The 27,901-nt window shown below is 38.3% G+C and overlaps 1 protein-coding gene across 3 annotated transcripts in view; it reads right to left on the reverse strand.

The window, feature by feature from the left end:
- Positions 1 to 27,901, reverse strand: part of HTR1E (5-hydroxytryptamine receptor 1E) — a 91,455-nt gene that overhangs the window by 24,787 nt on the left and 38,767 nt on the right. The window contains exon 2 of one of the 3 annotated variants that reach the window (XM_032409323.1): positions 10,319 to 10,456. The exons of 1 other annotated variant lie outside the window; for it this stretch is intronic. The gene's annotated coding sequence lies outside the window, so the exon portion shown is untranslated. Of the gene's footprint in view, positions 1 to 10,318; positions 12,355 to 27,901 lie in introns of those variants that run through there. One more of the 3 variants, XM_032409322.1, reaches the window with a different exon arrangement.

Here is a 27,901-nt window from a genome sequence, read left to right on the forward strand (position 1 = left end):
ATTATTTTTCAAATTTAATTTCACCTTAATTTTCTTGTTTCAACATTTATTTTCTGTTTATAACTTTGGACACATAATCTTTCTATCAAACATACACATTTATCTGTACACTTTGACTCTCATGTTGTTGGTATTTAGACATTTCTCTCTTTTCTTTGCTGGTTTTCTCTCAGTTTGTCACTTTCATGGGTGGTGTGTGGTCTCTCACATTTATGCAAGTCTTGGGATTGCCTTTGTTCCAGATTATCTATTTCAAGGATATTTGTATAGAGAATAGTCTTGAAAGGCGGAGATTGGGAAAGGCAGGCATGCTTATTGTCTAGTATGATAAAGGTAATGCCTCTTTTTGGGGTAATGGGCAGGATGCTTACTGCCCATTATAAAATATTTAGGTTCCCTAAGCTCTGTATGGAAACTGTAATGCACTCACTGCATGTGCAAGAGTCATCTGACCCTTTTTGCATCACTGTGTGGGTTTGGGTTTGGGAAATTGGCACAAGAAAATGCTAATACTCTGGCTACTGCTATTGCTATAATAAAATTCTTACTCTCTGACTCAGGAATCTCCTGTCTTCTGATGGCTTTCACGAAACTGTGGCATGCTTATTTGTTAGCTTACAAGTAGGATAAGATTTCAGATTTTTGACAGTTAGTTCTTTGTAGTGTACTTCCTATTGTGAACTTTTAGTGGGTTGTGTACAATCATGAGTTTTGGGGGGTTGTCCTCTCTTGATTCATACTTACCTTGAGCTTGATATGATACCATAGAAAGAGTTGAGAACTTGGGATTCCCAGAGCTGAGAACTTGGAATCCAGTTGAGAACTGGATTCAAGTATACATTTGGTCACCTTCCAGTTTTGTAATTTTGGCAAGTCACTTAATATGTCTGTACTTCCTTCTCTTTTTAGTGGAGATGACCTGCTTTACCAGGTTATTATGAAGGTAAAACAAGATTCAATATACCTGTGCTGTCCAATATGGCAGCCATTGATGACTAAGTTAAAATTAAATTAAATTAAAAATCAGTTCCTTGATTATACCAGCGCCATTTTTCAAATGCTCAATAGGGGACTTTGTTATGTTTCTTTTACCTTGATGAACCCTCTTAGTTGCTAAGCTATTATCAGCTACAGTCCTTCCAGAATATAGTTAATTAGATTTCACCATTTTCCTGCAAAGTGTTGAAAGAGTCTATAGGGATTAGTAGCACTAACCAGAATTTGAAAGAGCACTGATATTCTGTAAATATTATAGGATTATATTTATTTTTTTCTTTTTAAACTGCTACAGGTGAGGTACTTCAAATGTAATAGGAGAGGCAAATAGTTTCACCTAATATAAACTCTAACTCATGGGTCCTGACTAATTGAGTGCTGAGCTGAGGATTCAGAGGTGGTACCTGGACTCAGCAGAAGAGAATTATGACTGATTAGTGATCAATCACTAGCAACTAGCCTAGATTGGTATCTGAAAAGCTAAGATTTTTTATTTTCCCAGAAATTAAAAAAAATCATTATCCTTCTAAATGGCAGCAAAGGTGCTGAGGACCATTGTCTTGATTCAATCTAATTTCAATTCAGGTTCTGCTTAGAGAAAAACCAATTCTTCCAGTCACCATGCTTATGAATTGAAGCTCTCTCTTATCGGAAAACTGATAGAATTGTGACCCTTCATGCTACTTTTTTATTGTTTATAAGAATCACAGCTAGGAAGTGATATCACTTTCTTCCCTTCTCCACAACATCACAAATAGTAAATAACAGCAGTAGTAGTTACAAAATACAAGCATGTAAAATATAAAATTGTCTTCCAGCCTGGAAGGTGATATAATCCTACTCTCACTAGGAAGTTCAAGACTCTCAGTTGTTTTTCACAAAATGCAGTCAAATGTATTCATGTTCTGCAATTTGAGCTTGTTAATAAACAGTAAGTAAACACTTTATGGCCCAGCACATATTAATTATGTGTCTATATTTAGTGGAAAGTAAACTAACAAGCAGCTCCATATTGGGATACCTGTTGAATGAAGATTGATGAAAAAAGAGAATAATATAACCTCTCTTCCTGAGTCTGATATTCAGAAAAGCAAAATGTTAGTGCTTTTGGCACAACTGTTAACTCTATGAAGAGAAGATGTCTTACCCTGTTACACAGTATAATGAGTACTTATTGAGTTATAGAAATACATCAAAGTCAGACTGAGTCAAATTTTAAATATGCTGTTGTGAGATGAAGTATAATTACAATTTTTTCCCTTCCTTTTTGTTGTTTACTCCATCGTTAACTTGGCTCAGAAAGAAATGGTTTGAATGATATGTTTTCAGCACATTTGACAAGAAATTATGGGAAAAAGAGAATCTGGTTAGGGCATGAAAGCATTTCCAGAAGAGCATTCAAGGGTTTTGACTTCTAGAATGTTTGCCTTTCAGCATTCATCAAACTTGTTGGAGTGCAAGGTTTCCAGTGTAGTGTAGAGTGAAAATGATGTGCACTCTGTGGTCAGAATGCTAGGGCTCAAGATTTGTCTTTGCTACTTGCCAGTTCCTTGCCTTTGAGGAAGAAACTAAGCCTACATGGTCTTCATGAGTTTCCCTCATTTGGATGTTGGAGGTGCTGGGGGTAGGATGGACTGGAACACTCATTTTCTTCCCTTCAGTTTCCCATGGAGGCATGGGGCATATCTGCTTTACTTCCCAGGAGAGAGCAGCATCATTTTCAGTAAAAATTTTCCACCTACTGAAAAAACTTGAGAGAGAGTGTGAGATTGGAGAAAGCCTGGCATTTGTGTCCACCACTCCCTCAGCTCACAGACCTGCCTGGGTGCAGGGAAGGCTGGAGCTCACATGCTCAGGCTGTCAGTAAACGAACCATCAGACCACATGAGCCTGTTCCAGCTACACCTCAGTTCTCTCTGTTCCAGCTTTATAGCATGACACTGGGTGGAAAAGTCAGCGTGGTCATTCCCTAGTTATCTTCAATGCAGGAGAGAGGGACAAAAAAATGTATTTTTTTTTTCTTTTTTTACCAGGTGGGAAGTGAATTTGCCAACCATCTTGAATAAAGCAGATGCCTCGATTCCCAATTGGAGACTTGTGATGGTTGGAGAAGTAACTGAGCTAACATGTAAAGGCATGTAGGTCACACTTGGCACATAAATAAGTCCTATTTAGGTACTAGCTATGATTAGTATGATCATGATTATCATTATTACTTTCAACTGGTTAGGTTGCAAAAGATTGGCATTAGTACTTCCAAACTTCCAACATGATTCAGTACTGCTACCTGACTCACAAGGTTGTCATGCTCATCAATTTAGATAATATGTACCAATTTGCTTTATAAAGCATAAAGCATATTACATAATAGTGATGATAATGGAATATTTAGGGTTTTTATGTGACTCCATGGGGTCATATATCTTGCCAAGTTCTCACTTCTCTCCTGGCTTTTCCAGGACCATTTCAATCTCTTGGTCAAATAACACAGATAAGCATTACAGCTGAATTAGTAAGTATTTTGTTGATTTCCCAGCATGAATAATTCATGGTAAAGATATTTCATAAACAGGCCATCTCTTAACTGTGGTGGAACAAAGCTGTCATGGTTCTGGGCTTATGCCCGTTGTGCTATTTTAAAAGAATTCAGAACATTTATGTAAGAACCCAAGATTGTGAATAGAATTTGGACAGATGTCAATAGTGTTTTAGTCTTAACCTAAACCTGGATTGAACTCCTTCTGCTTTAAATATCTGCTAGTTCTCTTTCTAAGGCAAAGGATATTCATTGAATGGCCAGGACCATTTCTTGTTCTTAGTATTGCCTTATAGTCCTCACTGAACTTGTCCTAATTTATTAATTCAGCAGTTATGAGCACCTACTTTGTGCAGTTACTGTTTCACCTGTTGGGGATATGGTGTAAATAAAACAAATAAAAAACTACACTTTCCACAAGTTTGTATCCTATTCCTAGCATAATTTATCGAAAGTGAAATATTAATTGTGTCTCCTTTAGAGACAGTCTTTTTTTTTATTTTTATTTTTTAAAGACTTTATTTATTTATTTGACAGTGAGAGAGGGAACACAAGCAGGGGGAGTGGGAGAGGGAGAAGCAGGCTTCCTGCCAAGCAGGGAGCCTGATGCAGGGCTCGATCCCAGGACCCTGAGATCATGACCGAGCCAAAGGCAGTCGCTTAACGACTGAGCCACCCAAGTGCCCCTAGAGACAGTCTTAAAAGTACATTTTGTATAATTTCCAGGACACTGTAACTTATGGGAAATGTTTTAAATACATACATACAGGGAAACCTTAAGTGTTTATTGAGTTATTAATTTATTTCATCAGATTAACCTATCAGCATTATTTGCATATTTATTATATAATCTTTAGAGTGTTTATTATGTTATTAATTTATTTCATCAGATTCACCTATCAGCATTATTTGCATACTTACTATATAATCTCCCATTAGGAGAAAGGTAAATAATTGTTTTCAGCATAGATTATACTACTGATAGTATAGTCAAATATCAAGTCATAGTATAGTCAAATATCATATATTTGACTTGACAAATACACATATTTGACTTTATTTATTTATTTAAAAGACTTTATTTACTTATTTATCAGAGAGATTGAGAGAGCACAGGCAGGGGGAGCGGCAGGCAGAGAGAGAAGCAGGCTCCCCGCTGAGCAAGGAGCCTGATGCAGGGCTCAATCCCAGGACCCTGGGATCATGACCTGAGCCAAAGGCAGATGCTTAACCAACTGAGCCACCCAGGCATCCCTTGCCTTGATACTTTTAAATAAGAGCTTTATATTTTCCTCAACATCTTTCAGTCACTAAAGCCTCCTTATTTTAGAACTTGAGATATATACATATTTTGGAAGAATATCTTTAAAGCCTGACTGGAAGAACCTAGCAATAGGGATATGTATGTGCCGAAATTAGCAGCTCTTAAATCAACATGTTGTAGAAATTAATTCTGTTTTAGGAAGGAATTTTCTTTCTGGGTTTTGCTAAATTCAATTGAAACAACAAAGAGTTACATGTTAAATTAGATCTGAAAAATGGTTCTCTGTGTTACAAATTGTAAATGGCTCAAGTCCAGGAAAGATGAAAGGGAAAAATATTCTTACCAATAGTTTAAGGTAATCAAACCTGGCTTATTTATAGAAAACAAAAGATTAATTTGCATCATTTCTTTTACATATTAAAGATGTTTCTGAATTTGCAATGCAGTCTGCCATCCTTAACTAAGCTTCTCTTTTGCATGGCCTCTTTCTTTCTCTTTCTGCTTTCTCTAATCAGATAACATAGACTTCACACTGAGAGGTTTAGGGTGTGAAAACTGCATGGTAAGTAGAATATAATTAAATTATGTGATCTGATAATGAATCAGTAATATGCTATATTCCATATAGATTTGACTAGCTTTCATTCAAATTACCCAGTTTCAGGCTATTATTTTTAGAACTTTCATATTTCATAATCTTTCTTTATTCCATTTATTTTCCCAGGAAAGAAAGCTCAGGATCTTTTAAATTCTGCATAGTCAGATTTCAGACTGGCCTTTAGAACCTTAAAAACCCTTTGTCTGGAAGAGAAACAGGTCATTAAACTGAAGACACAAGTTAGGTCCACCAGTCTGACAGGGTGTAGAGCATTCCATGCTTCTCCATCCCAGACCCCTTTCCAGAGCTGACCCATCCCTGGGTCCTCCTTCCCTCAGTTCTTTCCTCACTTCTTTGCAGGTGTATCTCCGGAGAGCACTCTCCAACCAGCATTATGCACACAGTTCTTCATCTCAGAATGTTTTCAGGAGATCCAGTCTAAGACAGAAGTGGAGTGGTCTAGAGCAGTGCCTCTAATCTTTCTTTATTTCTCAAAGACCAGTAAAGGTCAAAAATTTTCTAAAGTACATTTAGAAGGTAGATGTCTTCTAGAGAGAATTGGATACAGGACAATTGGGCACTTACAGCAGAAGGAGAGAGGAGGTAGATACTTATGAAAAAATGTGGTCTATAATTAAGAAGAGAGAAAAGAGATAGGGCTTTTCATGCCTAAAGACATGCTACATTGATGTGTCAATTGTCCCTGTTACAGGGAACACTGATATTTGAGGCCAAGCCTATTTCATTCTCATTCCTGAGGGATTGGTGGATGTTGCTGGAGGGACATGTGGAGGGGCTCAGTGTGCGGAGGCATCACTCAAGGGAGAAAGCAAAGTTAAGTGAACAGTTTCATTATCTATGAAAAACAATGAAGTATTTGAAATGTAGTGGATGTGTCTGGCCAGTGTTGCCAGAGACAATGGGGTAACAAGAATGAAGGTCTTGGCTTTAGAATCATAGGTTCAAATGCTGGCTCTGTCCCCTACTAGCTGCTGTCTACGGTTAAGGTACTTGACTTTTCTGAGACCAGAAAATTGGAGATAATGTCAAAGGACAGTTGTGAGAATTAAACAATATACATAATGCACTTAATACAGTGTATAGTAGGTATTAAATACATAGGAATTTATACAATGCAGTAATGTTTTTTGAATACCCATCTGACAGCTTGCATGGAATACTTCAGCCTTCGCAGTGGACAAATAGCTCTTTCCTTTGTTCTGGGACATTGAAGAAGATATTAAGGATATTAAGGAGAGTTTCTTCAGTGGAGCTGAATTACAAAGTACATGTCTACTCTAGAGCATAAATTTTCCTCTTCATTTCTCATAGCTTTGTGGAATCATTACTTAGGCATGTAAATATTTACCTGTGAAATGGTAAACATAATTTTTGCAATTCAGGGAAATGTTAAGGTTCATGGGAAGCTGTAATTGTTAGACTCAAAAAGTCACTGAGGATTTTCTGTGTTTTAATGTCATCTGCTAGTTTCTTTATCCAAATTTTCATTTAAAATAGCGTATTTAGCATTCTCTATGTCAGTCTGAAAAAGGCCCTTTCAAATTAAAGCAATCAAGAAGCAGCAAAACTGATGGTTCCTATTAGGCATGGTAATTAGGGACATGCCTGAGAACCACAGAATTTTAAAGCTGGAAGTGACATCAGAGACTCTGTGCCTCAACCCCTTTTATGGAAATAAAAGAAGCTGGTGAAGGGACTTGCCAGAGTCCTACAGCTTGTTAATGAAAAGACTCATCATAGCCAGTGCCTCCAGGCCTAAAGTCCAGAACACTTTCCATTTGCACCACACAACCTATTTAATCAGTTCCCGAAAAGACAGACATGATGAGCTGGTGGTGGCATTTGAGATCATCTGTGTACATGGACTTTCCATTGGTCAGCTCTGTAAATTATACCTACACACTTACCCACACTCCACACACAATTTATGTTCATACAATTCAAAAGAGAAATATGAGTCCAGTGTGAAAGAGTATAGTTTGGAGATGGAGTCAACACAAATTGTCCCAAGTTTACATAAACACTTTCCTCTTTGACAGTGATAACGTCGAGCCAGGTTTATGGAACTAGAAGGGTATTTTTGCCTGAGGGAAAAAGGATTGTCTTTACTGTTACAACGTTAATGATTATGAAATATGTATTTGTTTATATTCAAAAGTTGTCAACATAAAGTATAATGACTAAAAACTAACATTAACAAAAGGGAAAGGATTCTAAAATATACATCTTAGCCCAAAATGTGTACCAAAGCTGTTGCAGAACCAAATGTCTCCATCTTTTAATGAGTCCCCCCCATGTGTTGTTATTTGTGCAGTGTCTGTGTTGTGGGGTATCTGTTTGCTCTGTCAGATTCCTTTTCCACCCTTGACCCTATTTGGGGCCTCAGGGTCTGGCCTCTTCAGACAGGATAGTCTAGCTCCTCTTCGCTCAGTTTTTGTGTGGATTTAGTCAACGAAAGCTTTGGCAAGGAAGTCAGAGGATGGGGAGAGAATGAGGATGGTGTGTTTATTTTTCTGGCCTCTTTCCCGTGGGGCTGCTGTTTGGGAGTTTCTGCATCCCTCACCTAAGGTCATAGCTCCTGTCGGGTGCGCTCGTCTCACTAGTTTAGCTTCTGAGAAAACGCCCTCCTTTTGCCTCTTCTCGTTTAGGAGTGCAGATAGCTTTTCCTGCTGTCAGTCCTAGGCTCCTTCATCAGCCCTCCAGCTTCCCTGTCTGCTTTTTTGTAAATATAGGTGGTCCCCGATTTATGATGGTCGGACTTAACGATTCTTCAATTTAACGATGGCGCAAAAGTGATATTCGTTCACTAGAAACTTTTGAATTTTGATCTTTTCCGGGTCAGTGGCCTGCGGTACGGAGCTCTCTCCTGACCCTGGGCAGCAACGGTGGCAGCCACAGCTCCCAGCCAGCCAGGCGAGCATGAGGGGGAACGACGGCTACGCTGACAACCATTCTGTTGTTCACTTCCAGTACAGCATTCGTCCATCACACGTGAGAGTCGACACTGTTATAGAACAGGCTTTGTGGTAGACGATCTTGCCCACCTGTAGGCTAACGTAAGTGTTCTGCGCCTGTTTAAGGGAGGCTAAGCTAGGCTCTGACGTTGGGTAGGCTAGGTATATGAAGCGCATTTTTCACTTAGGATAGTTTCGGTTTAGGATGGGTTTATCTGGACGTAACCCCATTGTAAGTCGAGGAGGGGTCTGCATTCCTTTTGTTTAAATTTCTTCACACCCTTTTTGATTGTGTATGAGTTTCCTGCCAGGACTCGGGCCGACAGATACACATCGTATTTGTGCATGCACCACAACAGACTGTCATGAAATATCTTAAAGGCTCTAGTGGCTTCCTATGTGTTTGTTGTGTTTCCCACAACAAACTGTAACAGATTCAAATATATATACAACCACTTGTCATATCCAGCAGGCACTTTCCTTGTCTCTGTCCTTCCTTAGATTTACCATGACTAAACTTTAAAAATACGCCTTATTTTATTCCTTTTATCTCCTTTCCCTTTTTCATGATAAATTCTCTGACCACCTACGGTTATTATTCAGCCTCCGGCAATAATTTTAACTTTTTGAGTTGTGACTCCTTTGTGAATTAGATGAAAATAGAATTTTTCTCCTCAGAACAGTATATAAAACATATATGTAACAAATTTGCATATGATTTATTTTACTAAACTGGAAATTGATTTTTCTTAAATATTTATTTATTTGAGAGAGAGAGAAAGAGAGAGAGAGAACATGGTGGGTGGGGGAGGCAGAGGGAGAAGCTAAGTAGGGAGCCCGACAGGGGGCTCAATCCCAGGACCAATGAGATCATGACCAGAGCCAAAGGCAGACGCTTAACTTTACTGACTGAGCCACCCAGGTGCCCTAAACTGGAAATTGATTTTCATCACATTTTGATCACAGAATATTTTATTTATGGAAAAGATCGCATAAAATCTAATAGTGATTTTCTGGAAATAATTTAAATAAATCTAATTTGTACAACCCCCCCCCCCCCCCCAACTCCCAAAGTAAATATTAACTCTGCCCAAATTAAGGTTAAACTTGATGTTTAACTTAATGTTAAACTGGAAAAAGAGGTTGTCATAGCAACATGAAAGTTATCTTGGGCCCTAAGTTGACTTTGACATTTTGATTTTAACGGCAGCCAGAGCTTAAAAACTGTAACTCAAAGGTAGGTTGTTATCAAAAAATATCAGAATTTTCCAGGACTCTTTTGGGTTGAATTTATATAGCATCATTTCCTTTGTCCTCAAATCAATAAGTTTACCTTTGCAAAGCTGGCATTATTGATTTCCTCTATGCCAGAAAAGAAAGGACTATGAGTCCATATTTAAGTTTTAAAGTTGTTTAAATAGAAGGAATCTGTGAGAGAAATCTCCAGTACTTCCAATTATTTTCGGATTTCTTTCTGCAGGGAAACTGAGAAGGCCTTGTAACTCTTGACTGTCACCTATAAAAGCACTTTTCCCAGCACTGCAAGTTTGGCATCGATGTCTCCCTGCAATTCTGGCTTTCATACTGGAGCTGAGACATGGTTTCATCAACTAGGATGCTTTTGGCTGCAAATACAAAATCCCAATTCAAGAAAAAATCATAGAGTAAAAAAGTTTATTATCTTACATAACAGAAAGTGCAGAAGTAGAATTAGTTCTGGTCAGGTTGGTGACTTCGTAAGTCAATGATGGTCATCAAGAATCCATATTCTTCCTATATTTCTGCTCTGTAATCCTCAGTGTGACAGTGTTGAATTTAGACTTGCTTCTCTTAAGGTTATAAAATAGTTACCAGCACTATCTGATGCAACATACATACTTATTCATATCCTAAATGAGAGAAAACCCTTTCCCCCAACTATAATTGGACCACGTGACTTCTCTACTTACAACAGGGACCAGAGCAATGCCATATGCTGAGTGCTTTCAATGAAGCAGGAACAACTTGACAGTGAGGTCTGTTCTTCCTCAGTCACTGGGTTGGGGTGGAGTGGGGGAGGGCAACACTATCCAAACAAAATCAGGATTCTATTAGGAAGGAAGAAAGAGAAATGAGTGTTGGGAAGGTAACTAATGTTCTCTATTGATCTTTTCAATAGTATCTATAATAGCACCTGTAGGAAGTATATAAAGATTGACCTCAGCTAAAAATATCTGCCAATTAACCTAAACCACGAATTAACTCTCTATTGAGTTACTCTGAGAATGGGAATTCCTTTTCTCTAAAAGTTTTGCCTTAAGTTTTATTGTGTTTCAAGAACACTTTTTAGAAAACCAGCAACCATATGTGTAATCGAGAAAAAGTTTATATTCTGTTACACTTTTTAAAAAGGGAATGGTTTAATACCCTGGTTTTGACAAGAACCATAACACTAGACAAGACTAGATAACACTTTCTGATGGCTGGTAGGGGATTGAATCCGAAACATTGACATCATAATTTACAGGATATGTAGTTTCTTTATCAAAGCAGCAAAATCAGGTGTGATGTTAAACATTGCAAGTGTTCCACTTATACATATATTATCCATATTTTGCCTCACTGAAGTTTTGACCGAGAACCTCCTCACCATTTGCAGATGTTGATACTTGTGTAGTTTCCAAAAGTGACTCTCAAAATAGGAATCATTTAAAGGTGTCATTAAGCAAATATATAGATAAAAATCCAGAAGTTGGCTGTACCAAACTTCTAGATGTCAGTTTCATTCAGTTGTGTATTAGCGAAGTATATGAAGTAACTCTTTCTTCATTACTTGTCAGCAATCTTGGAGTAGAGGATATGTTTTCATTCTGACAGGGACACTGCTTTGGGGCTGATTACAGGGTTAGAGCCCTTTGCCATGGGATTTGGTGGCCAAGTCAGACTCTCCTGAATGGCATCCTGCCACTCTCTTTTCATGTGTCTCCCAGTTAGCCTCCCTCTTCTGCCTTTTCTCTCTTAGGTCTCCTCTTTCTTTCTTCCCTGTTCCCACCTTTTCACTTTCTTATTTTCTCATCTCTCTCCTTCCTTCTGTCTTCCCTAATAACTTCCTTGTATGCCCTTGGTTGTTGCCATTATTCCTGTTACATCGGAAGAATCTTTCTAGCAACAGAATGTGATAGTCAGTGCTTTTCATTAAAAATACTAATAATTTTATTCTCTTTTGACGATTTTTGATCTTCAGAGGAAGATGAGTGATGTGAAGGAGTATGAGTGTTGTACATGTGTGTGATATTTAATAATGAAAAACTGATACACTTTCTCTTTTAAACAATGATTACATTGATGACCGGCCTTGTGGGTAGAAAAGGAGGAATCCCTATTCCTTGAGTATGTTTCACATATTCTAATAAAGTTAGGGTTTGGCTAAGGACTTCAAGGTATTAGAATGTCCTTAGACTAAAAGTTCTACCACTGTCTCCTTTAACTTAAAAATTTTATTATTTATAAACAGAGTGAAGAGGATGCCCATGTATGGGGCAGCCTGGCAGAGTGAAAGGGTACACATGTAGGATGGCCTAGGGTGGGTATTGGAGCCCAAGTAGGGTAAAGTTGGCATTCACATGGGGGCCAGTGGCCTGGCATGGGGGTGTCAGAGATAGAACAGGTTGAAGAAGGTATACAGGGAAGGAGGTATGTAGAGTAACCTGGCATGAGGTTTTGTGACTGAACAGAGTGGGGAGAACATCCATGTGCTTTCATGGCCTGAGTGGAGTAAGGAGGACATCTACATGAGGGAGGTGGTAGTTTCAAAGGTGAGAGACTGGTTACATATAAGGGAAGTGTTTAAATAAGTAATTATATTAAAGTTCAGGGGAGCCAGGTTTCTCACCTTTGGAAAAAGGAATTGCAAATATGGAAAGGGAGAAGCTTGAATAAAAGTGGAGTTAGAAGGCTTAATTGTGAAAACTCAAGGTTTTCAGAATATATAGAACGATGTCTTTTTTTTTTTTTAAGATTTTATTTATTTGACAGAGAGAGAGACAGTGAGAGCAGGAACACAAGCACAGGGAGTGGGAGAGGGAGAAGCAGGCTTCCTGCTGAGCAGGGAGCCCGATGTGGGACTCGATCCCAGGACCCTGGGATCATGGCCTGAGCTGAAGGCAGACGCTTAATGACTGAGCCACCCAGGCGCCCTTAGACCGATGTCTTAATAACTATAGATGTAAATGGGTGTAGATTTGTATGTATGTGCACATACACATATTCCAAGATTCCTAATCTCTGTCCACTTCGTGGTCCTGGGAGCACTGATACTGCAAAAGCAGTAAGAACTCCTAGGGCTGAGACCTTGGCTTCTAAATACCATTCTTAAAGGAGCCAGAAGTCCTTGTAGAAATGGATGATTCCAGGTCTGGGACAAGGAAAGTACAAATGAGCTTGAAACATCTTATACCACAAAACAAGGAAATGCTCAAAGAATGATGAGATGAGTCAAAGGACACAAGAACCATTTTGAACAGTCTCCCACTGGCCCAATCTGTGTCAGTTTGAACTTCAAATAAATAATTATAGTATTGGATTAAAACTTATCGAATAAAATGAACAGTGAGTTCATACTGATAAAAATACATGAATGAATAAAAGTCTCAAAGTACATCACCATGGAATATTATTAATTACATAGGGAAAAGAGTAACTTCAGAGTTGAGAAGACTGGCAGAAATCATCTTAATCAAGTGATCAGTGTAAACATAACCAGTAAGAGAACAAATTGCATTCATGTACCATTTAATAGGAAAATAGCATAACTTCTGTGATATTTTTACTAAAGATGCATAACCTAGATGAGTCATGAGGAAACACCAGACAAACCCAAACTGATGCATGTTCTACTGGACCATAGTTTTCTAGTGTCAAGATCATGAGAGTTAAGACTGAGACACTGTTCCAGAGTGAATGAGATTAAAGAGACATGGTAATTAAGTACAACACTTGACTCCAAACAGGATCTATTTACTGTAAAGAACATTACTGGAGTGAGGATTATAGTATTGATGTTTCAGTACTAATTTTCTGATTTTGATGGTTGTACTGCAGTTATGTAGAGAATGCCTTTTTTTTGGTAGAAATACATACTAAAGTATTCAGGGGTGGTGGGGCATTATTAGCTTGGCAATTTAGTCTCAAATGGTTTAAGAAAAAAATTCTTTGTACTTTAACTGCGTTTTTTTCCCCCTGTACGTTAGATTGTTTCAAAATGAAAAGTATATGTATATACAAAAGAGGTAAAAAATGAAAATAAAAGGAGATGAAAAGATTTTCAGTTATGGGCACAAGGAGGATTTTATGGAGAAGGAGGCATTTGAATGGAAACTTGAAGGATCGGAGGATCTGGTTGAGCAAATCCTTCTAGGCAGAGGATGCATGTGGGCTGTATGGGCTAATTGAATCTCCTGCTCAGCCACACACACACACACACTGCCACTGCCTTGGTTTAGATTTATCATTTCTCGCCCAGACTATTGCAGCAGTCCCCTAACAGATCTTCCTGCCTCCAGACAAGGAGCCTAGAGCCTACCGTGAGTTTTAAGCCAAGGATTTATGATGAGAAGGTGTATGGTAGCATGGGAGGGACTTGAGAAAGAAGGAGAATATTTTTTCTCCAGGAAAGTAAACCCTTCTACTGAACACCAAGGAAGTATCCAACCTTGCTAGAGAATTTCTACATCATAGAGCAAGCTGTGAAGTGCAGCAATGATAACGAACTGGCTAATGAGAAACAGCAGCTGTAAAACAAGCTTTAGCCTTCTTACAGCCTCTTTTTAGAAAGCATTTTCTAACGAGGGCTGTTTACCTAGTAATCTACCTGCTCTGGGAACCAGCATCTAGCTATTGAAATAAAACTTATTCTTATAAAAGCTATATGTAGGCATTACAGAAATTTGTGATGGTAAAAATAGAAAATGAGAAGTAAAAATTATCCATCATCCCACAACTCTAATAATCACTGGCAAATTTTCTTCTTCTTTAAAAAAGATTTAATTAATTAATTAACTAACTAATTAATTAATTTAGAGAGAGTGTGAACAGGCGGAGAGGCAGAAGGAGAAAGAGAACCTCAAGCAGATTCCACACCAAGCATGGAGCCTGACGTGGGGCTTGATCCTACAACCCTGAGATTATGACCTGAGCTGAAATCAAGAGTCAGACACTTAAAGCGACTGAGCCACCCAGGCCCCCTCACTGGCAAATTTTCTTCCATATTCCCCCACCCAGCTCCTGCCCCACTCCTCACACACTCAGAGATATATGGGATAATTCTCTGCCTCTGTGTGTGTGTGTGTATTTAATTTTACTTAATAATTATATTGTAGTCATCTTGCCCAGCCATGAAGTGATCTTTGAAAACATGATTTCTGAAATTATAGATATGCTATTATTGCTAGAAATTTAGATTTTTCCTCTATAATAAATAGTGCTGCAATGACATCTTTTTTTGTGTCAATTATTTTCCTAAGATAACTCCTCAAAGTGTAATTGACTCAAATGCTAAATATTTCAGGGATTTTCATACAAATGGGAAAACTGCCCTCCAAAAATAATATATCAATGTACACAACCACCAACTATAATAAGGGGTACCAAATTCTTTGTAAAAGTGGTTTGCTTTATCTAGTTTCGGTAAATTATTTTTCTCAGAATGCACATAGTATTCACATATTCTACCTGGCCTTTAAACCCTGCATAGCTAAAAATATGAAGAGTGGAAAAATGCATAAAGAATTTTTTTAATACATTTCACTAACAGAATTTAAACAACATTAACCTGTGACTAGAATGAATAATGCCTTAGCCATCACTTGAGCTATTTTAAGAAGATGGTAATGGAAACATGAAATTATTCAAGTGGTATAAAATTTTACAGTTAATGAAAGTCCTATCAACTAAAGTAGGTAAGATTTTTAAAAAGTATTGCAAAGTAAAAAATTAAAATGCTACATTAAAAATCATAATGATGCAGTAGAACAAAAAATTTCTTATACTCAGATGACACTCACCCCTCTCTGCTTTGAGGATTATATGAAGTAAAATTTTAAAACGTTTTTTAAATGGCTTCTGTTCCTGTCTAACACAATGATTATCGTTTTTCTCACCCAGGTAACATATGCTCGGACAATCCAAACTCATTTTGGTGCCACTGTAGGCCAAATGCAATTAGGAAGGAAAATCTACTATTGAACTCATCATAGAACAAGGTCCCGAAACACATATAAATGACTTTTGATTATCCACTACTTTGCATTCTCTCATCAGCAGAGACAATTGGAAGCTGAATAAAAACAATTTTATTTGCAGAACTCAGAGTAATCTCTTATAGCCATGATGTCTTTGTTTCAGAGTTTAGAGAGTTCTATGTGATTTTTATAATCTGTAAGGATTCTGAAGAGCATTGAGCCTATATGAGGAAAAGGGTGAAATAATCAGTTCTAAGAATAAGTATTTGATATATGTAGTTATTATTATCACAGTAGGTGTATGTTCCCATAAACCTTTATTTAGAAAATCAGGCAGGGGGCCAGGTTGGCTCATGGACTATAATTTGCCGAACCCTGCTCTTGAGGAGACTCAGATGAGCTGGCTGCCCACGGAGACTCCGGCCCAGTCTGCTCCTCTGTGAGATGGAAACCACTCTAGGGCCTGGTGCTGGGCTGACAGCTGTACATGTGGGCCCAGTGGAAAACTGTATTTGGGAGTTTCTGACCAAGTCGTGGGTGCAGAAGCCGGAATGTGAGGGCTGTGCTGGAATAGGTTGAGCCTTTCTCATAAGAAGCACCAACTGTGAGCAGAGCATCACATAGAGAGTAGTCGAATCACTATGTTGTATACCTGAAACTAATGTAACATTGTGTGTCTACTATACTCAAACAAACAAACAAACAAACAAAAAGACCAGTTGCTAGGGGCGCCTGGGTGGCTCAGTCGTTAAGCGTCTGCCTTCGGCTCAGGTCATGGTCCCGGGGTCCTGGGATCGAGTCCCGCATCGGGCTCCCTGCTCCGCGGGAAGCCTGCTTCTCCCTCTGCCACTCCCCCTGCTTGTGTTCCTGCTCTCGCTATGTCTCTCTCTGTCAAAATAAATAAATAAAATCTTAAAAAAAAAAAAAACAAAAAACACTCCTACTTAAAAAAAAAAAAACAAAACCAGTTGCTAATTACAGATCAGGCCTAAATTTCCCTCCTTCCCCCTCCTTTACACACACACACACACACACACACACACACATACACACGCACACACACACACACACACACGGAGAGAAATTTAGTTACCAGGACAAAGAGTTACGAAAGCTGGGGAGTGAAGGAAAATGTCCACAACAGAGGAGAAAGCATTAAGAAACTAGACTGCTAGACTCTAAAGTACAGAATCCTGCAGAGACACATAAGAGGAATGTTCGACTCAGTCTTGGCCACGTTAGAAGAAGACCTGGGGAAAGACTGTGTCAGCTGAAACCTGAAAGAAAAGTTAAGGGGAACATGCCCTGGGCTAGACGGGCAGGCAGAAGCCAGATGAGACAGGTATGAGAGTTCACATTGTGCAGCCTGGACTTTATCATGAGGGCAACTGGAATAGGTCTCCTAGTACCCTCTGTATCATTTAAGCATTTGTTTTGGAATATTCTCTACTTTTTCTCCTCATATTTTTATCTTAACTTTTCTTTGTTCCTATTTGCTATCTTTTTTTTTTTTTTTTTTAGAGATTCATTCATTTATTTATTTGGCAGAGAGAGCACATGTGCACACAGGCGCCAGAAGAAGGGAGAGGCAGAGAGAGAAAGGGAGGGGCAGAAAGGGAGAGGAAGAGGGAAAGAATCCTGAGCCTCCATGCTTGGCTCGATCTCACCACCAGAGATCATGAACTGAGATCATGACCTGAGCTGAAACCAAGAGTCAGACACTCAACCACCTGAGCCACCCAGGCCCCCCCCATCTGCTACCTTAATTCCCAGCTAGGCATTCTGCCTGTTTCCTGCATATTACTTGCCCCACACATCAACTTGGATTCAATAGGTCATATTTAGCACCAACTGTGGTGAATTGACCCAGAGGACTTTCTAGATCCATAAACTGAATAATAGTCTTAACATAGCACTATTCTCTATAGAAGAATTTAATATATGATGGAAGTGACATTTCAAATTGGTGGGGAAAGGTGAATTATTCATTAATGCAGTTTGGACCACTTAGTAGCCATCAAGGAAAAAAAAAGTTAGATCCCTATCTCACATCAAAAAAATGGCAAATGGATTAGTAATTTATCTTCCGAGACCAGACGTGATGCACTGCCATCAGGCTGCTAGGGCCATAGGCGGATTAGTAATTTACCTATAAAATCATAGTACTGGATGAAAATGAGGGAGCTTCTTTTTAAAATAATCTTGTATTAATAAATACTTTTATAAATATGAAGTAAACCAAAATTGATTAATTCATTAATTTATCAAAATTAGACAATTCTGTAAGGCAAAAAATGTCATTAAAAAAGTCAAAAGACAAATGACATACTAGGAGAAATACATGCAATTCAGATTATGTACTAAGGACCAATTTCATTATTATGAGAAGAATTCCCAAAAAGCAATCAGTAAAAGAACAACTACTCCCAAAAAAACAAAAAACAAAACAAAACAAAAAAACACCAAAAAACCTGAGAGGATATAAACAGAGTGCACAGAAAATGAAATAATGATGTTTTTTGAACCTTGAGAAAATGTTCAAATAGCCTCATAATTAGAAGGAAGACAAATGAAACTACCGTGAGATCTTATTTTTCACTTATCAGGTTATCAAAGATGACAAATTTTGATAACATTGTGTTAGTGATAGTGGGGAAATAGGCACTCCTCTACATTGCTGCTGGGAATTTTAATCAACATAGATTTTTCAGAGGAGAATTTGGCAGCAGGTATCAAAATTACTAATTCACATACATTTTGGCCTGGCAATTCCTTTATAGGAAATTATCATATATATAAATATATACTTACCATATATATAATTATCATATATAATTATCATTATATAGATATACATATACATATATATATTTGCAGAGTTGTTTCTACAAGGCTATTTATTGAATCCTTATAACAGCAGCAGTTTGCAGAAACAAACAAAACAAAACGAAAACCCCTAAACATCCTTTGAGAGTAGGTTAGTTAAATAAATTGTGGTACGTTTATACCTAATATATGATGCAACCATTAAACATGATAATGCAGCATGAAATAATCTCCAAAATATATCATAAGAGAAAGAAGTAGGGTGCAGAACAGTGCATGTAGTATGAAGCCGCAAGAAATTGATTATGGTGACTGCCTTCAGGGTGGGAAACTGGTGGCTGAAAGACAGAGGAGAGAGAGGCGTTTTGGGCATATATTGCCTATCTGAAAATCTCTCTTCTTCTGCAAAGCACAACTGTCCTTTGATGCTCTGACAGGACAGTTGACCCCTCCAAGCTTTTGGTCTTCTCTTGAAATGACTACCTCTGTTTCGTGCTCACATCTTCCAGAGGCCATCTGCCACCTAATCTAATGAGAAATGCATTTAGAACCCTTTGTAAAACATAAAACACTGAACACAAGTAAGGAGTAACTATCATTAGTCCTCATCTAATATTGTAAGTTATGTTAATTTGACAGGTGAAGCAAGGAAAAGTTGGAGTAGAAAAATACATTTCTCAGATCCTAAGTAGATTTAAGTTCTCCTATCTCCTGTGTATTTAATCTTTCCCTGTCAGAGAAAGAACCATATCTTTCTGAAGTTTAGTATGGTGCTTAGCTCACTGTGGGTGTTTAACGAATGTTAAATAATAATAATAGCTATTTATGGATCATTGCACCACTTCATAATACTTTCCCTCCATTGAATCACACCTTTTAGCAAGCCATTTTTAAAATGTATTCCTAACTAAATTAAGATGCAATAACTCACAGTGAAAATTGATATTTATATAAAAAAGAGAACTGGCACAAAACCAATGATTTAAACTGCAACTTTCCAATTCTTTCTTGGTGGCATTAATAACAGTGCCCTTTTGAAATGTCTTTTCTTTTTCAAATACCATATTATAACTGTGATAGGCTGGCTAGAGGGTATAGTCTTCCCATTTGCTGTTTTTTCCCCTTCCCTTTGCTTTCACATTTTGTGATATGCCATGGGGGAAGAGCATCAAAGGGAATAATAACCTAATTTTAACCTGTAATTGCTCTTGCTCTTTAACTATGTCTGTGTTTTCACAGTCTTCCTGCTCATTATGCTATATCACTTCTCAGCTATGGCACCTGTGTACATGGGGGCTGAGATAATGATGATCTCTGAGAGGCCCTCCAATTCAGACGCCATACATTTCTTTAGAGAGGATGTACATTTTATGTGTCTTGTATTGTTTTTGGTTATGAAGAAGTATGTCTGTTTAATAAGCCTGAATAAAATATTAACCCTTTAAAAGGATAAAAATTCTCTAAGTCCTCTAAGAATATGTCCATGGAGTGGAGTTTCAGAAACTTTGGGGTGATGAAAATGTATATTCATATCTTTGAAGCTTCACAAAAATTGGTTATTCTTACGTGGAATGCCTTTTCTCTGCCTGGCAAACTCCTACTGAGCATTTAAAACTCAGCCTAAACATCATCTCCTTTCTGAACCTTTCCCCAACAGAGAAGAGCCAGCTCTGCTCCCTTGTGATCTTACAATGCTGCAACACTCTCTTGAGCTCTATACTTATCTGCTTTGGAGACAGAATCTTCCATCAGACTGTGAGCTCCTTGTTGGCAAGAGTGTTTCTTATCCATCTTTGTTTGAATCCCCAGTGGCTGGAATATGGGAAGTGCTCAACAAATGTTTCCTGAAGGAATGAATGAATAAAGTATTGGAAGTAAGGAGTCCTGGGTTCTAGTCCCAGCTCTGCTGCTAATAATGTGTAACTGAGCAACTTGATTAACTTTTCCAGTTTTCAGTTTCCTCAAATATAAAATGAAGGGATAATTTAGAAACTCTCTCAGGCCTGTTTGATGATTTTGTCTTCTTAATTAAGATTACTAACTCCTTTTGGCAGGGATTCTATCTTCTGTGTCATTGTGCATAGCACACTGTTTAATAAATATTTATGACATCACTCAGAAAAATGTATATCAAAAAAGTAACCTATGATTGAGTTGTTGGGCAAATGACTGGTATCACCTCAAACCAAAGGGCTGGCCTTTATGCACGGCTAGGTTTAAAAGAGCATCTCTAATACAGAAGTATTTGTTCATGTTCTTATGCATCTTCAAGTTTGAAGGGCCACTATAAAGTGGTGGCAGAGGGCAGGTCTCAAAGAGACAATGGTTAATGGAAATGAACAATAATCCTTATTATGAATTGATATTTTATTGAGCACTTACTTCATGCCAAGTAAATTACATGTTATTTCTAATTTTCAACACAACCTTCCAAAACCTTAGAAAACCATTGAACCAAACCTTAGAAAAGTTATATAACTTGCTGTTCCAATTATCTATTGCTAGGTAACACCTCCCCCTCATAAGGGCATAAAACGGTGACTATTTTGTTAAGACTCCTGGATCCTGTGGGTATACTTTGTTTCTACTCCTCTATGTCTAGGGCCTCAGCTAGGAAGTCTCGAAGCTAGGAATGCCTGGAAGGCTGGGGGCCAGAATCACTTAAGGGTTTATCCTGGAAGTTGATGCTGGTAGTTAGCTGACATCTCAACTGGAGCTTGGAGCCAGAATGCCTGCCTTTGACCTCTGCATGTGGTCTCTCACTTCTTCACATCAGAGTGACTGGGATCCAGTAGGAGTGTTTCAAGAGGACTAAGGAAAGCTGTATTGCTTTTCATGACATAGTTTCAGAAGTCATGTAGTGCCACATCCACTGTAATCATAGGCCTACCCAGATTCAAGGGATGGAGAATATAGTCCCTGCCTCTCCTTAGATTTAACATCTCGTAAAAAGAGCATGTGTGATGAGAAATCTTGTGAGCATCGTAGAAAATCTGCCACAATAGCCCAAGGCTTCAGAGCTAGAAAGAGGTAGAGATGAGATTCAATCTGTCCATTTTAGTTTGAGACTTACACACTTTTCATTACACCATAGGATCTCAGGCATTTGATGATGCTAATACTTGGAAGGAGATTTCCCTTATTTGTAAGTCTGTTAATTTAAGTAAGGTTACCTTTCCTTAAAATCTCAATTATTCCCTCCTTACTTTTCTCTATTCCCCTGTATCTCTTTTTTTCGTTGGACCCCATTACTTCACCTGACTTCTGTTTTTTCTCTCTTTTTTCTTGGTATATCATTTTTCTTTCTTAAATTCCACATGGCCATGGTATTTCCTTTATTCATTTTTTTTCAGAGTCTGGAAAATTATGAAACCACCCCCACTGTTTCATCCCTTACTGTCTTCTGAGAAAGACTATCAGTTAGAACTACTTAGTTTAGAGAAAGACCACCTATTTGTAATCATTACTCGAGTTATTTACGTATAGCTAGTGGGGTGTGTGTGTTTGTGTCTGTGTGTGTGTATGTGTGTGTTGGGAACGCCTGGATGGACTGGCCTGGCTGTTGGGATTACTTGAGAAGATGAGACTGGGATTATGTGTGAAGCTTACTGCCCTAGTAAGTGGTTCTCCACCCTGGCTGCATGCAAATTAGAACTACTTGGGGAATGTCTGCAAAATGCTGATGACTGTAACCCACCCCAGAACCATTAAATCAGAATCTATGGGGGCAGGGCCAGACACTGATATTAAAAAAACAAAACTGAAACTTCGCAGGTGAATAAAACACAAGAACATGTTTCAGAAACACTGTGCTTAGGAATTCTGATGTTTTCAGTTGAGAATCATTGAGAATCTCTGAACTGGGACTCATAGGAGGTGGAGGGAGTGGTATACATTCCATGCCAGGGAGAGGAGCCTCATTATTGGGTAGGGAGCACTTCTGGAGAGGGTGGTGAACTGCGTAGAGGCAGTGAGTAGCCCTGGTCACACTTTGGGTCAGAGCACAGTGAGCACTCCAGGACTGATGGAGACCCTCCACCTCAGACAGCTCCCCTAAAAGGGTAGGAAGCCCAAGATGTTGAGACCCTCAAATCAGGACTGGTCTGGAAGGCTGCTAGTGGGGCATGGAGTGGGCGCAGTGATGGAGTACTTGGCCTGTAGAGGCAACGGAAACAAGGCAGAAGGTGATTTTAATTGAACAGATTTGGTTCCGAACCAAGAGCCTGAACAACACAACCCGGGAGCAGAGGAAGCACAGGAAATTTGGAGACTATGTTTCCAATGATGTTCCTTCTCATTTCTCTTAATGGTACCATATTGTTTCATTTACTAATTTTAAATTATCAATTGTAGTTTTATATGAAAGTTATCACTCCTACATATGAAGTAACTCTTCATAATTTCAGGAATAAATGTTACTTAACACTGAACTTTTAGGGAACTAAGGTGGGACATCTGTCAACATCAGTGAAAATTCAATAGCATTGAATTACTGTGCGTCAGTGATCATCATACTATTTTGCTTGCAAACGCCTAAGAGAATTTTGAAAAATTGTATCCCTTGCCCTTCTTAACTTGGCCATCTAAAAACTTGTAAGTTTGAATAGTTGCAAGGAATGTAGCTTCCAGCATATTTAAATTATTGACATATCAAAATAAAACTGTTATTTTTCATTTAAATGTATCCAAAGGAATATAGTCTTATATATTCCATTATCCATTTAAAATATATAAAAACAAATGCTTTTTTTTTTTTTAAACAGAGCATTAGGACTATATAAGGATACTAAAATTAACAAACATTTGTTATTTGCAAAGGTTTATTTTATTCCTTTTTCATTTAGTTCTTTGATACTTTGAATCACTTTTAAGAGAATTTAAGATACTGTGAAGAGATACTCTATAGTTTCTCTTCAGATCATATAAATCTTTTGCCTAAGATACTTCAAAGGCTTTTATTACTGTTGCTAAGAAAAGTCCAAGTAATACAGTATAACCACACTATGTGCTCATTTAACTTAGGCATATCTAACTACTCATGGTTGAAAAAATATATACAGAGGCAGGAAGAAATCATTTAAATACTGTGAACGACTCTGCTATATCACAGAATGTATGACCCTTCATCACATTTTCCTTGGTTCTCTCACATTGAGAGCATCATGCTATGCTGAATGATTCTTATATCTACTGCTTAGACCACATATTTATACATATTTATTACTGAATATAATTATAACATAAAACTGCATATGTTCACGTAATAATACTTTATGGAGAACATGCAAGAATTTTATAAATAATTGTAAATATATTTGATTTTTGTCTTGTGTGCTAATAGTGCAACCTTCCCCACACCCCAAGATATGATTCCAATGCATACTATTTTATTCCTACAGATGACTATATGAGCTTTATTCAAAATCAATGATGATTTAGATCAAAGTCATAGATGATTTTTTAGAACTGGAAGGCTGCATAATGTTAGGAAGCCTTCTCTAGCATGATTTGCCTCAGCTAAGATGCCCCTCCTCTGTATTCCACAGTACCCTGTGCACACTTTCCTTCTAGGGTTTTCTAGAATTATATCTTGAATAGTATAGTAATTTTGGCTGCCTCATTGTCCTACCCCTAAGATTATGAGGGCCTTGAAAAGAGTGTTCCCTGTGTTTCCAGTGCTAGACATAGTGTTTGGCATATAGAAGATGCTTGGCAAGTTTGATGCTTGGCAGGATAAATGATTATATTAATTTCTTTATATCGATGTCTGGCCAGTTTCACAAGGAGTTAAGATGATTTGCATTCAATCCTTATTTCTGACCCAAACAACTTCAGGCAAATGTTCTTTTTAAATTTTTTTCTTTATGTGTTGCCTCTCCAAGGGTTGGAGATCACACAACCACATTTTAAATTTTCTTTATTTTTATTTATTATTATTATTTTTTTATTTTGAAGATTTTATTTATTTATTTGAGAGAGAGAGAGGAACAGCATGAGAGGGGAGAGGGTCAGAGGGAGAAGCAGACTCCCTGCTGAGCTGGGAGCCCGACGTGGGACTCGATCCCAGGACTCCGGGATCATGACCTGAGCTGAAGGCAGTCGCTTAACCAACTGAGCCACCCAGGTGCCCCACAACCACATTTTAAAGAGTTCCATTGTTCATCACTAAGAAATTCTCCTTAATGTGCAAATAAAAATCTCACCTGCTTTATGTTCCTTTCTTCTTTGCCCATTTTCTGTAAATAAGAAAGATACATGGAAAAAATGCTCACAGGTAGGCAGTTCTTACTTAGAAGATTAGTCTTGGGAACTAAAGGCAAAACGGAAGCACAGGCATGGATTGCTGATTTGTTCTTTCTGCATGTTTGAGATTAGCCTCAAAAAATTAGAGTTTTTGGTGGTGATAGTATCCTTCCACATGGATGTCTTTATGTTCATGCATCTGTTTTCCCACACATTTTTCAGTATTGGCAGACATTCAGTGTCTGAGGCTTAGCCATGTGCCCAGCATGCACTTTAGGGAAGGAGTAAATAAACCCACTGGGGGCTGCAGTGGACCAGGGACATTTTTACACCTTCCATGGACAGGTGTCATACACACCATTTCAGATTTAATATGTCTCCATTCTTAATTCCAGGCACTCACATCATAGTCTTCATTTTTTAAGCAGGTCTGATATTTCCCTTAATGCTAATCATGAGCATGTATGCCTGGATCTTGTGCCACAAGTTCATGCATTTGTTACTTATCTACCCTGCTGTGGATGTCAGCCTGTGACTTTGCTTTGACAGCACAGGCATAAGAGTAGCCAAGTGTTAAATGAATCTGGAGTAATTAGAGGGCTCATATTTAAAAGGGATTACTCAGATGAAGCTCTGCAAAGGAGCTGAATTTAGTCTAGGTTAAAAAAGTGGAATATCCCTTCATCTTCACTTGCCATCCATTTCTAACATAAAGATCCCTACAAGGAGGCATATATTTGTGTGTGCACGTGTTCCATTACAAAACCCAAGGGCAAAATGAAGGTGACAGTCACTGCTCAGTGGCATGACCTCATCCCTCTTCTCCTGCTCAGCACACTCCTTCAGGTTCTTCATCCAGAGTCAGAACTTCTTAATAGCCATGGAGACACCTCTGGCTAACAGTACCGCTCTGACGCACTTGGCAAAAGAAGGGCATGGAAGTGAATCATTAAATCCCCTGATAAGGAAGAGAAAATTAATTAGAATAACCAGATGCTCAGGAAAAAAGTAATAAAATTTTACCCTGAGCTTGGGCAAATTAAACTCATGTAATTGATTTTAGACACACTTCAGTCTCATTCAAGTAGCATGTGAAAGAATGGGAAAGAGTTAAAGTCTGGTAGAATAATAAACTGAATCAGAAAAAGCATTTTTTATTTCATACAAGATCTCACACTCAGATGCTTAGCATTATAATTAGGTCTGACTTCTAATTGTAAAGGCACGAAGAGAGGATTTTAAAACATATGAAAAACCCATTTGACTTCCATAGCAACAGGAGATTTTCTGAATCAAGTGAGTGGCAGGAATATTAAAAAAGAAAAATCAACTCCCCAAATATTAGAAGCTTATTTGAAGCCAAAATATTAAAGAATATAATGGTATTTGGAAATATGACCAGATTCTCTTGATAGTTCCTAGCTTCATTTTTCTCATTGGCACAGTATTATTTCCATTTGTAATTAGACAAACATACAGTGTACATGTAAAGCAATTGAGAACCTGTTTTCTGACTCACCCTTGTGGAAAAAATTAACTGTTTTTTAATACGGGTTTTTCAGGACTCAAGTAGTAGAAATAAAATCAACAGCAGCAGTAGTGTATTTGAAGACATGTAGGGATAACGTTAGGCATTAGGAGAGGGGCCTGAGGCCCTTATGGCCAGCAGAGCATCTGAGATTAGAAATCCTATGAAATTGTAAGGCTGGGAGAGAATCAGAGCCTTGAAGATTAAGTGACTTGTCCCAAATTACCTAGAGAGGTGTTAAAACCTACTGGAATTCTGTTCCTCTGACACTGGTCTGACCTTTCATTATCTCCCACTTTCCTGAAGTGGTTGTACCTAATCCCTTCCTCTCCTCACTCTCGCCTCATAGAGCTTGACAAAACACCTGTGATAACTGAACATGGGCCTCGGTTGAGTCATAAAGGGAATCTAACTGGTGAAGGCCACCAGGTCGGATAACATGAACCCAAAATACAAGCTTTTCAAACTTATCTGCCAAATCTCTTCCTGATTTATCTGGGCAGCTTTTTCAGTGTGCCACTTAAGTTTGCTTATTTAGATAGCCTCTCTTTCAATGTTCTTGTCCGTAAGTTGGGTAGAATGGCTTGGCTTCCTTCCTAGTGCTCAAGAATGTAGTGACACTAGGGAGGAGTGTCACTACAGACGGAGCTGGGGATTCAGGGCCACCTAGCCTCCACCAACAGCTTAATCTTGGCTCTTGGCTGAGATGGGATTGGAAAGCTAGGGCTCCCATTGCCGAACTTGGCTCCATTTCCTTTCTCTCTGTCTCTCTCTCTCTCTCTCTATATATATATATTATATATATATATTAGTTGACACACAATGTTACATTAGTTCCATGTGTACAACATAGTGATTCAATGAACTTGGCTCCATCTTCTGATTCTCTTCCCAAAAGTTGTCTAAAAAATGGTTAAGAGAGGTTCAAAATCTGTCAGGAAGTTACATAAAACTTGCCCCTTCTTCACATATGCCCTTGTTTCTAATCTTTCACCACAGGACCCTCTATGTCACCTGTGTCCACTGAAGCTCTGTCATCCTGCCTGTGAGGGTTAATTCTGTGTCAACTCGGCTAGGCCATGGCGCCCTGATGTTTGGTCCGATGCTAGTCTAAATGTTTCTGTGAAGTTATTTTTTTAAAGATGAGATTAACATTTAAATCAGTAGACTTTGAGTCAAGCAGACCCTCTATAATGAGGGTGGGCCTCATCCAGGCAGTCAAAGAACTTAAAAGAAAAAAAGACATGTTCCCCAAGGAAGAGGGAATTCTGCCAGCAGACTGCTTTGGAGTTTAAGCTGGAACATTAATTCTTCCCTGGGTCTCCAGTCTGCTGGCCTACTGTGCACATTTTGGACATGTCAGCTCCCTTGAGTTTGTGAGCTAATTCCTTAACATAAATCTCTCTCTCTGTCTCTGTCTCTCTGTCTCTCTGTCGGTAGTAGTTGGAGTGATGCTTATGAAGCCAGTGGAGCTGTTGAATAGGACAAGACAGAGGATGAATCTCCAATTCAAAATGTGCCCAAAGGACAAAGTACTATCTTACATGTCACTCTGACAATTCTGGAAGCTCATGTTATCCTCTCCCAGTAGTAAGGCCTGCTTGTCACATGCTGCTGTTCTTTCCTCACACCTAAGCTCCAGAAGAATGATACAAGCTTAAATTCATGCTCCTTTTTTTTTTTTTTTACCATTACTACTGAGAACTAATTACTTAATT

The sequence above is a fragment of the Phoca vitulina genome, unplaced genomic scaffold (assembly GCF_004348235.1).
Source record: "Phoca vitulina isolate PV1807 unplaced genomic scaffold, GSC_HSeal_1.0 scaffold11, whole genome shotgun sequence".
Taxonomy (NCBI): domain Eukaryota; kingdom Metazoa; phylum Chordata; class Mammalia; order Carnivora; family Phocidae; genus Phoca; species Phoca vitulina.